General features: G+C 53.0%; 1 pseudogene; it reads right to left on the reverse strand.

The window, feature by feature from the left end:
* Positions 1-633: 633 nt before the first annotated feature.
* Positions 634-1,220, reverse strand: LOC141737307 (olfactory receptor 14C36-like; annotated as a pseudogene).
* Between the last annotated feature and the right edge of the window lie 7,765 nt (positions 1,221-8,985).

The raw sequence follows: 8,985 nt of genomic DNA on the forward strand, positions 1-8,985 counted from the left end.
TGCAGAGTCCTTGTTTGTGCATACCTCAGTTTAGTGTTTTGCTTGTGGGGGACTTCACCTCTGTGGATGTTTCATCTCCTGTGTCTTCATTCACTCCCAGCTCAGGGCACGTGGTGAGTCCCCATTCTCTCCTCACACATCCCAATTCATTTCCATAGAGTCTGCTGTATGCCATAAGTCCTGACACATGTGAAGCAGCCTGAGGAGGTAATCGGGAGCTCATGCACCATCTCCACTACCACTGGAGACAAGAAGAGAGCCTTTCAAACCAGAACATTTGGTCCACGGAACCCAACAGTACAGTGAGCTTAACCCCAAACACAGGGAGAACACAGGGAGAAGAGACTCTTTGAAAGACCAGTTCGTTGGACATTTTATTGGCAGCACCTTTGGAGGAAGCACCTAGCATCCAGGCACTGCACCTGGGAGATGCCTTTTTCTTGAAGAGCTGCTATTAGGCAGGTCACCTTTGACACAGTGTTGTGCAAGGGTCAGACACAACTGGAACAAACCTCAAGACAAGTGGTACAAGCCCAGAAAATTATACAGAAGCAGGATGACTGCAAGAGAAAAAAGCAGGCTTATTGCCTAAGAGAAAGTCTAGAAAACATGCGGAGAAGGGGAGACAATTTATTAATGGTGAAACAACGTCCATTGAGCCAGTTTCCATAGGGCATCCTTGAGCTCCTGGTTCCTCATGCTGTAGATGAGGGGGTTCACTGCTGGAGGCACCAATGAGTACAGGACTGCCACCACCAGGTCTAGAGCTGGGGAGGAGATGGAGGGGGGCTTGAGGTAGGCAAACACGGCAGTGCTGACAAACAGGGAGATGACAGACAGATGAGGAAGGCACGTGGAGAAGGCTTTGTGCCGTCCCTGATCAGAGGGATCCTCAGCACGGCCCTGAAGATCTGCACATAGGACAGCACGATGAAAATAAAACATCCAAAGCCTAAACAGACACTAACTACAAGAAGCCCAGCTTTCCTGAAGTAGTAGTTTGAACAGGAGAGCTTGAGGATCTGGGGGATTTCACAGAAGAACTGGTCCAGGGCATTGCCCTGGCAGAGGGGTAGGGAAAATGTATTGGCCGTGTGCAGGAGAGCATGGAGAAACCCACTGCCCCAGGCAGCTGCTGCCATGTGGACACAAGCTCTGCTGCCCAGGAGGGTCCCGTAGTGCAGGGGTTTGCAGATGGCAACATAGCGGTCATAGGCCATGACAGTGAGAAGAAAATACTCAGCTGAAATGAAAAAGAAAAAGAAAAAGAGCTGGGCCAAACATCCTGCATAGGAGATGTCCCTGGTGTCCCAGAGGGAATTGGCCATGGATTTGGGGACAATGGTGGACAGGGAGCCCAGGTCGAGGAGGGAGAGGCTGAGGAGGAAGAAGTACATGGGGGTGTGGAGGTGGTGGTCACAGGCGATGGTGGTGATGATGAGGCCGTTGGCCAGGAGGGCAGCCAGGTAGATGCCCAGGAAGAGCCCGAAGTGCAAGAGCTGCAGCTCCCGTGTGTCTGCGAATGCCAGGAGGAGGAACTGGGTGATGGAGCTGCTGTTGGACATTTTTGTCCTCTGGACATGGGGACCTGTTCAAGGAGGAGACCAAAGTCTATTCAGTTTCTCAGAAAAACTTCTGAAAGTTCCTCTCCCCTTTCAAGCAGACCTTTGGCAGGTCCCTTTCATGAGCTGTGGTTGGTGCTGGCTGAGGGTGCCGCTGGGAGCAGGGGGCTCTGCAGGATTCAGTCCTGCCTACAGCAATTGGTCGATAGGAAGACGGGGTGATCTTAGCCTATATCCACTTTTGATATCGAAGAGCTTTTCAGCATTGTCACTCCTAATTCACCCGACGGCAGAGCAAAGTTGAGGGGAATTTGCTTTGTGGACTTTGTTCCAGTTGTCACACAAGAGCTGAGGAGTTTTGGAGCATTCCTGCTGCACTCCAAGTGAAATCCTGTGGGTGCTGGCAGGCAAAGGGACTGTCCCTCAGTGAAGAGTGTGGAGAGCTGACCTGTCCCTCAGCCCTGCTCCCAGCTGCCCTGGGCAGGCACCTTTTTGAGCTGGAGGACAGTAACACCCAGGTGTTCCCCCCAGAAGACCAGGACACTGCTGAGAGCAGAGGAATCTCATCTCTCCCCTCCCAGCCAGGGACACAGAGGCCTCATTGCAGCTGCCGACCTACAGCCGTCCCGTGGCATCTCCTTGGCCTTAGCGCTGTGGTGTCTTCTCTGTCGGGTACTTAGAAAACACAGAGATGCCATGGGAGAGTTGTGACCTTCTGGAGGGCAGCCTGCAGCTCAGCAGGGCCCCCTCAGGGAAAGAGCCCAATGTCTTTAAGATGGGGTGTCCTAAAAGGTCTTTTCCAGTCAGGCACACTCTGGTGCCTGGCTCCAAAGTCCGCGAGGGGATTTGGCTGCTTTTCCTCCATGGAAACATCTGCATGGCAGGACCCAAGTGCTTGTGTCTCAGCTGAAGCTGAATCCCCATCTCCCTCTGTGTTGGTTGAGCTGTTGGGAAGGAAAGTGATGGCCGAGCGTTTGTGACGCTGAGAGTGGGGGGCTGCACTGTGTGGGAGAGGAGACCTGGGAGCTGCTGCAGGAAAGGTGCTTGCACTGCAGCGGATGGCAGGGGGGTGCCCGAATCCCCCCTCCCCTCACGTTTCTGGGATCTCCTCCCTCTCCCTCTCTGACAAGGTTTCTGCTGCCTGGAGCTGTCTCTGCTGGGAACCACTTCTCTGTGCCCAGGTCTCCTCCTTTGCAGTGCTCACAGAAAGAGAACTCCATCCCACCTGCGATGTGCTCAGCTCTGCCCTGCAAACACCTCCTGGCAGCAGGGAACTGCTCCAGGGCATCTCTGCCTGCACAGGGGCAAAGGGGCGGCTCAGAGAACTCAAAGGGAGTGGGCGACCCCGTGCCTTCGCAAGAGTGGGAAAATAAAGTCCCATCTCCCACTGTCCACCCAGCCAAACAAGGTGACTCGTCTCAAAGCACAGACTCCTTCCCTTTCAGGTAATCCCCACTTTGACCAGCCTCTTGAAAAGTTTCCTTGGAAATGCCCTGGCAGTGATCCCCCGGGGTGCAGGGACCGTCTGCGGAAGGACAGCCCTGGGCTCCTCTGGCTGCACACCCAGGTTGGTACCCCTGCAGTCATCCCAAAGACAAGGAAACCACCGTGCCCCGACCTGCTGAAGTGCAGCAGGGAAGCCCTGCTCCAGAGCACGTCCTCCTCCTCTGCTTGGGAATCTCTGAGAATCCTCCTGCCAGGTCCTGCAGGCTGCGGGATGAACCAGGTCTAGGATGTCCTCCAAAGAACACCAAACTCAGTACCCTGCAGCCAGAGACTTACCATATAGAGGGCTGTGAAGATTCCTCCCGCAGTGAGAGCTCAGCTATTCCCCCCGCTCCTAGAGTGCCTTTAACATCTCTGCCTTGCTCCTCTCCCCTTGGCACCTGCAGGCAGTGCCCTCAGCCCTGCTGCGCTTTGGGCAGAGCTGTCTCCCTGCAGTGCTGTGGAAGGAGTGCTGCCCGCTTGCCATGAGCTCCCTCTGTCCCAGGAGCCCAGCCCAGCTCAGCAGCAGAGGAGCAGCCCAAGGCAGCCCTTTCTCTGCCCACTTTGGCCTCCCTTCAGGTGTCCCTGGGGCTTCGGGAGAACCTGCTGGGAAACAGGCTGAAGTCAGCACTGAGGTTCCCTTCCTCAGCTGGGCAGAGACACTTCTTTCCAGCTGTGTCATTTCTATTACCAGAGACAGAGTTAGGCATGAGAATAGCCTTTCCTTGTCTCACCATTAGACAGGACACCCAGACAGCTCTTTACCCCTGGTGAGTGCAGTGATGCAGCTGAAGCATTTGAGGCATCTCATCCTGGGTTTGAAGTCCTGGGCTAGAGGAGGACTCCCTCTTGTTCCTTCCACAAACCCACAGGAGGTGGGATTCTTCTTGCCTCAGTTCAGGTGTGCACAAATACAGGCAGCTGTATGGGAGCTCCTTGTCTCAGCTCTCAGGCTACTTCATGGAGATTGAGGGTGTGTCGTGGTTTAGCCTCAGACGGCAACAAAGAACCACGTGCCGCTCGCACGTGCCTTCCTAATACAGGAAGGATCGTAAGAAAAGGCAAGACTCTTGGGTTGGGACAAAGGCAGTTTAACAGAACAGCAAAGGGAACATGCAAACAACAACAACAACAACAACAACATGGATAGGGGAATATACAAACGCGATTACGGAACCGCCGCTCCCCGCCGCTCGCCGACCGGCCGGACCCGGGACGCCCCAGCCCGCTTTTAAGCAGCAACTTCCTGCCCCCTCCCCCGGCAGCTCAGGGTGGGCGTGGCTCACATGGCATGGAATACCAGGAAAAGTTAACCCTATCCCCACCGGAACCAGGACATTATCCACCCCTTATTCCATACCATCTATGCCATGCCCAGCAGGTTCCAATGAATTGCCACCACTTTCCTCTGTTATATATATATATATATATATACACACATATAATGCCCTTAGTTTATGGGTCATCCCTCCAAAGTGTCCGTTGAGTTCTTTTAATCCACGGCTTTGGGCTCCATTTGTTAGAACAGTGTCTCAGGGCAGGTGAGATGCTGGGTGGTGCTGGTCTGTTGCATGCTGTATTTTTCGGAGCTTGTGACTGGTGCACCTGGTGTGGCTCATGCATGCAGTCCGTGGGCTGAAGATGTAGATCTTGAGGAAACTGCTGGGCACCAGCTGCTGAGGTCAGTTCTTATCCCATCATCCCTGTGCCTTACTTGTAGTACAACTGATAGCAATTATAGCAATGAGGACATACAGTGACAGTGTTACTTAGCAATTAACAGCACACAATCTGATTCATTGGCTATTCTCGCCCAAAATCAGATCCCCATGAGGTACACATCGGACTTCCCCATCCTGCCGCATCACCCACCAAGTGCACCCAGGTCCTTGGGCAAAAGCAATCCCACGGATGGGTTTGCCTTTGCCTGAGGCAGGACTAACCCAGACTGTCTTCCCTAGCATATTCTTCATGTGCACTACGGGGACTTTATCCCCTTCTACAGTACGTGGAAGTTTTGATTGGGCAGGGCCAGCCCGATTGTTAGATCCCCTGGTGTTAACTAGCCAGGTAGCTTTTGCTAAATGTGTATCCCAGTGTTTGAAAGTCCCACCACCCATTGCTCTCAGTGTAGTTTTTAACAGTCCATTGTATCGTTCTATCTTCCCAGAGGCTGGTGCGTGATAGGGGATGTGATACACCCACTCGATACCATGCTCTTTGGCCCAGGTGTCTATGAGGCTGTTTCGGAAATGAGTCCCGTTGTCCGACTCAATTCTCTCTGGGGTACCATGTCGCCACAGGACTTGCTTTTCAAGGCCCAGGATAGTGTTCCGGGCAGTGGCATGGGGCACAGGGTATGTTTCCAGCCATCCGGTGGTTGCTTCCACCATTGTGAGCACATAGCGCTTGCCTTGACGGGTTTGTGGCAGTGTGATATAATCAATCTGCCAGGCCTCCCCATATTTGTATTTTAGCCATCACCCTCCATACCAAAGAGGCTTCAAACACTTGGCTTGTTTGATCGCAGCGCATGTCTCACATTCATGGATGACCTGTGCAATAGTGTCCATGGTCAAGTCCACCCCTCGGTCACGAGCCCATCTATATGTCGCATCTCTCCCTTGATGGCCTGAGGAGTCATGGGCCCACCGAGCTATGAATAGTTCACCCTTATGTTGCCAGTCCAGATCCACCTGAGCCACTTCAATCCTAGCAGCCCGATCCACCTGCTGGTTGTTCTGATGTTCCTCCGTGGCCCGATTCTTCGGTACGTGGGCATCTACATGGCGTACTTTCACAACCAGATTCTCTATCCGGGCAGCAATATCTTGCCATAGGTCAGCAGCCCAGATGGGTTTGCCTCTGCGCTGCCAGTTGCCCTGCTTCCACTGCTGTAACCACCCCCACAGAGCATTTGCCACCATCCATGAGTCAGTGTAGAGATAAAGTACTGGCCATTTTTCTCGCTCAGCAATGTCCAAAGCCAGCTGAATAGCCTTCACCTCTGCAAACTGGCTCGATTCACCCTGTCCCTCACTGGCTTCTGCAACCCGTCGTGTAGGACTCCACACAGCAGCCTTCCACTTTCGATGCTTTCCCACAATACGGCAGGACCCATCAGTGAACAGGGCATATTTCTTCTCATTTTCTGGCAGTTTATTATATGGTGGGGCCTCTTCTGCACGCGTCACCTCCTCCTCTGGTGACATTCCGAAATCCTTGCCTTCTGGCCAGTCCATGATCACTTCCAGAATTCCTGGGCGACTGGGGTTTCCCATTCGAGTTCGCTGCGTGATCAGTGCAATCCACTTACTCCATGTAGCATCGGCTGCATGATGTGTGGTGGGGACCCTTTCTTTGAACATCCAACCCAGCACCGGCAGTCGAGGTGCTAAGAGGAGCTGTGCTTCTGTACCAACTACTTCCGAAGCAGCTCGAACCCCTTCATATGCTGCCAATATCTCTTTTTCTGTTGGAGTGTAGCGGGCTTCGGATCCTCTGTATCCACGACTCCAAAACCCTAGGGGTCGACCTCGAGTCTCCCCTGGTGCTTTCTGCCAGAGGCTCCAGGTAGGGCCGTTCTCCCCGGCTGCGGTATAGAGCACATTTTTAACATCTTGTCCTGCCCGGACTGGCCCCAGGGCCACTGCATGGACTATTTCCTGTTTGATTTGTTCAAAAGCTTGTCGTTGCTCAGGACCCCATTTAAAATCATTCTTCTTCCGGGTTACTTGATACAGAGGGCTTACAATTTGACTGTAATCTGGGATATGCATTCTCCAAAAACCCACAATACCTAAGAAAGCCTGTGTTTCCTTTTTACTAGTTGGTGGAGACATAGCTGCTATTTTGTTGATCACATCCATTGGAATCTGACGGCGTCCATCTTGCCATTTTATTCCTAAAAACTGGATCTCCTGCGCAGGTCCCTTGACCTTACTTCGCTTTATAGCAAAACCAGCGTTCAGAAGGATTTGGACTATTTTACTCCCTTTCTCAAAAACTTCTTCTGCTGTGTTTCCCCATACAATGATGTCATCAATGTACTGCAGATGTTCTGGAGCTTCACCCTGTTCCAGTGCAGTCTGGATCAGTCCATGGCAAATGGTGGGGCTGTGTTTCCACCCCTGGGGCAGTCGATTCCAGGTGTATTGGACGCCCCTCCAAGTGAAAGCAAACTGTGGCCTGCACTCTGCTGCCAAAGGGATTGAGAAGAATGCATTCGCTATATCAATCGTGGCATACCACTTGGCTGCCTTGGACTCCAGTTCGTACTGGAGTTCTAGCATGTCCGGCACGGCAGCGCTCAGCCGTGGTGTGACTTCATTCAGGCCATGGTAGTCTACAGTTAGCCTCCACTCTCCATTAGATTTTCGCACCGGCCATATGGGACTGTTAAAGGGTGAGCGAGTCTTGCTGATCACTCCTTGAACCTCTAGTTGACGAATCAGCTCATGGATGGGAATCAGAGAGTCTCGGTTAGTGCGATACTGCCGCCGATGCACCGTTGTGGTAGCAATCGGCACCTGTTGTTCTTTGACCCTCAACAACCCCACAACAGAAGAATCCTCCGAGAGACCAGGCAAGGCAGACAACTGTTTAACTTCCTCTGTCTCCAAAGCAGCTATGCCAAAGGCCCAGCGGTACCCTTTTGGGTCCTTAAAATACCCTCTCCTGAGGTAATCTATACCAAGGATGCACGGAGCCTCTGGGCCAGTCACAATGGGATGCTTTTGCCACTCATTCCCAGTTAGGCTCACTTCTGCCTCCAGTACAGTCAACTCTTGGGATCCCCCTGTCACCCCAGAAATACAAATGGGTTCTGCCCCTCTATAGCTTGATGGTATTAAAGTACACTGCGCACCCGTGTCCACTAGAGCCTTATACTCCTGTGGGTCTGATGTGCCAGGCCATCGAATCCACACCGTCCAATAAACCCGGTTGTCCCTTTCCTCCACCTGGCCGGAGGCAGGGCCCCCCTAATACTCGTCATAGTATCCATTACTCACTTCTTGCATAAATGACTTGGAAGTTCCTTCAAGAGGATCAGAAGCAAGATCAGGCCTTCTGCTTTGTCTGGGGAATGGCCCACTGGAAACTGGGGCGGCACTTTTCCTGGAGGGATCCCCTTTTGTGGTTGTCCTTCCTTGCAACTCCTGTACCCGTGTCCGCAGGATCGAAGTAGGTCGTCCATCCCACTTCCTCATGTCCTCTCCGTGGTCCCGCAGGTAGAACCACAGGGTGCCTCGTGGTGTGTACCCTCTGTACTCTCTCTCTTGAGTGGGGAAATGCCTGCTTCTAATAGCTGAGATGCTGGCCCGTGCAGGTGGGGAGTAGAACATATTCTCTTCAAGTTGCTGGACCTTCCGCGACAGTTTCTCCACAGCTGAGACAAGGGGGGAAGAGAGACTTTCTTCATATCGCCGGAGCCGGCCAGCCACCTCATCCACCGTTGGTCCCTCTTCACCTTTCCATTCCATTACTGCCAGGGAGTTGGCATATGACGATGGTGCGCTCCGTACAAACTTCCGCCACATGGGCCTTGTGCATCGCACCTCATCAGGGTCTGTGGGTAAGTCGGCATTGTCCAAGTCATAATAAATCATCTCCCGCACGGCTAATTCTCTCAGGTACTGGATACCTCTTTCCATGGTAGTCCACTTGCTTGGCTGACATACAACATCCTCACTGAAGGGGTACCTCTCCCTCACGCCTAACAGGAGTCGTTTCCAGAGGCTGAGGGCTTGGGTCTTTTTCCCAATCGCCTTGTCAATGCCGCCTTCCCTAGACAGGGATCCCAGCTGCCTGGCCTCCCTACCCTCTAATTCCAGGCTACTGGCCCCATTATCCCAGCACCGGAGCAGCCAGGTGACAATGTGCTCGCCTGAAAGTCGGCTGAAATCTTTTCGCATATCCCGCAGCTCACTCAAGGATA

The sequence above is a fragment of the Larus michahellis genome, unplaced genomic scaffold (genome assembly GCF_964199755.1).
Source record: "Larus michahellis unplaced genomic scaffold, bLarMic1.1 SCAFFOLD_34, whole genome shotgun sequence".
Classification (NCBI taxonomy): domain Eukaryota; kingdom Metazoa; phylum Chordata; class Aves; order Charadriiformes; family Laridae; genus Larus; species Larus michahellis.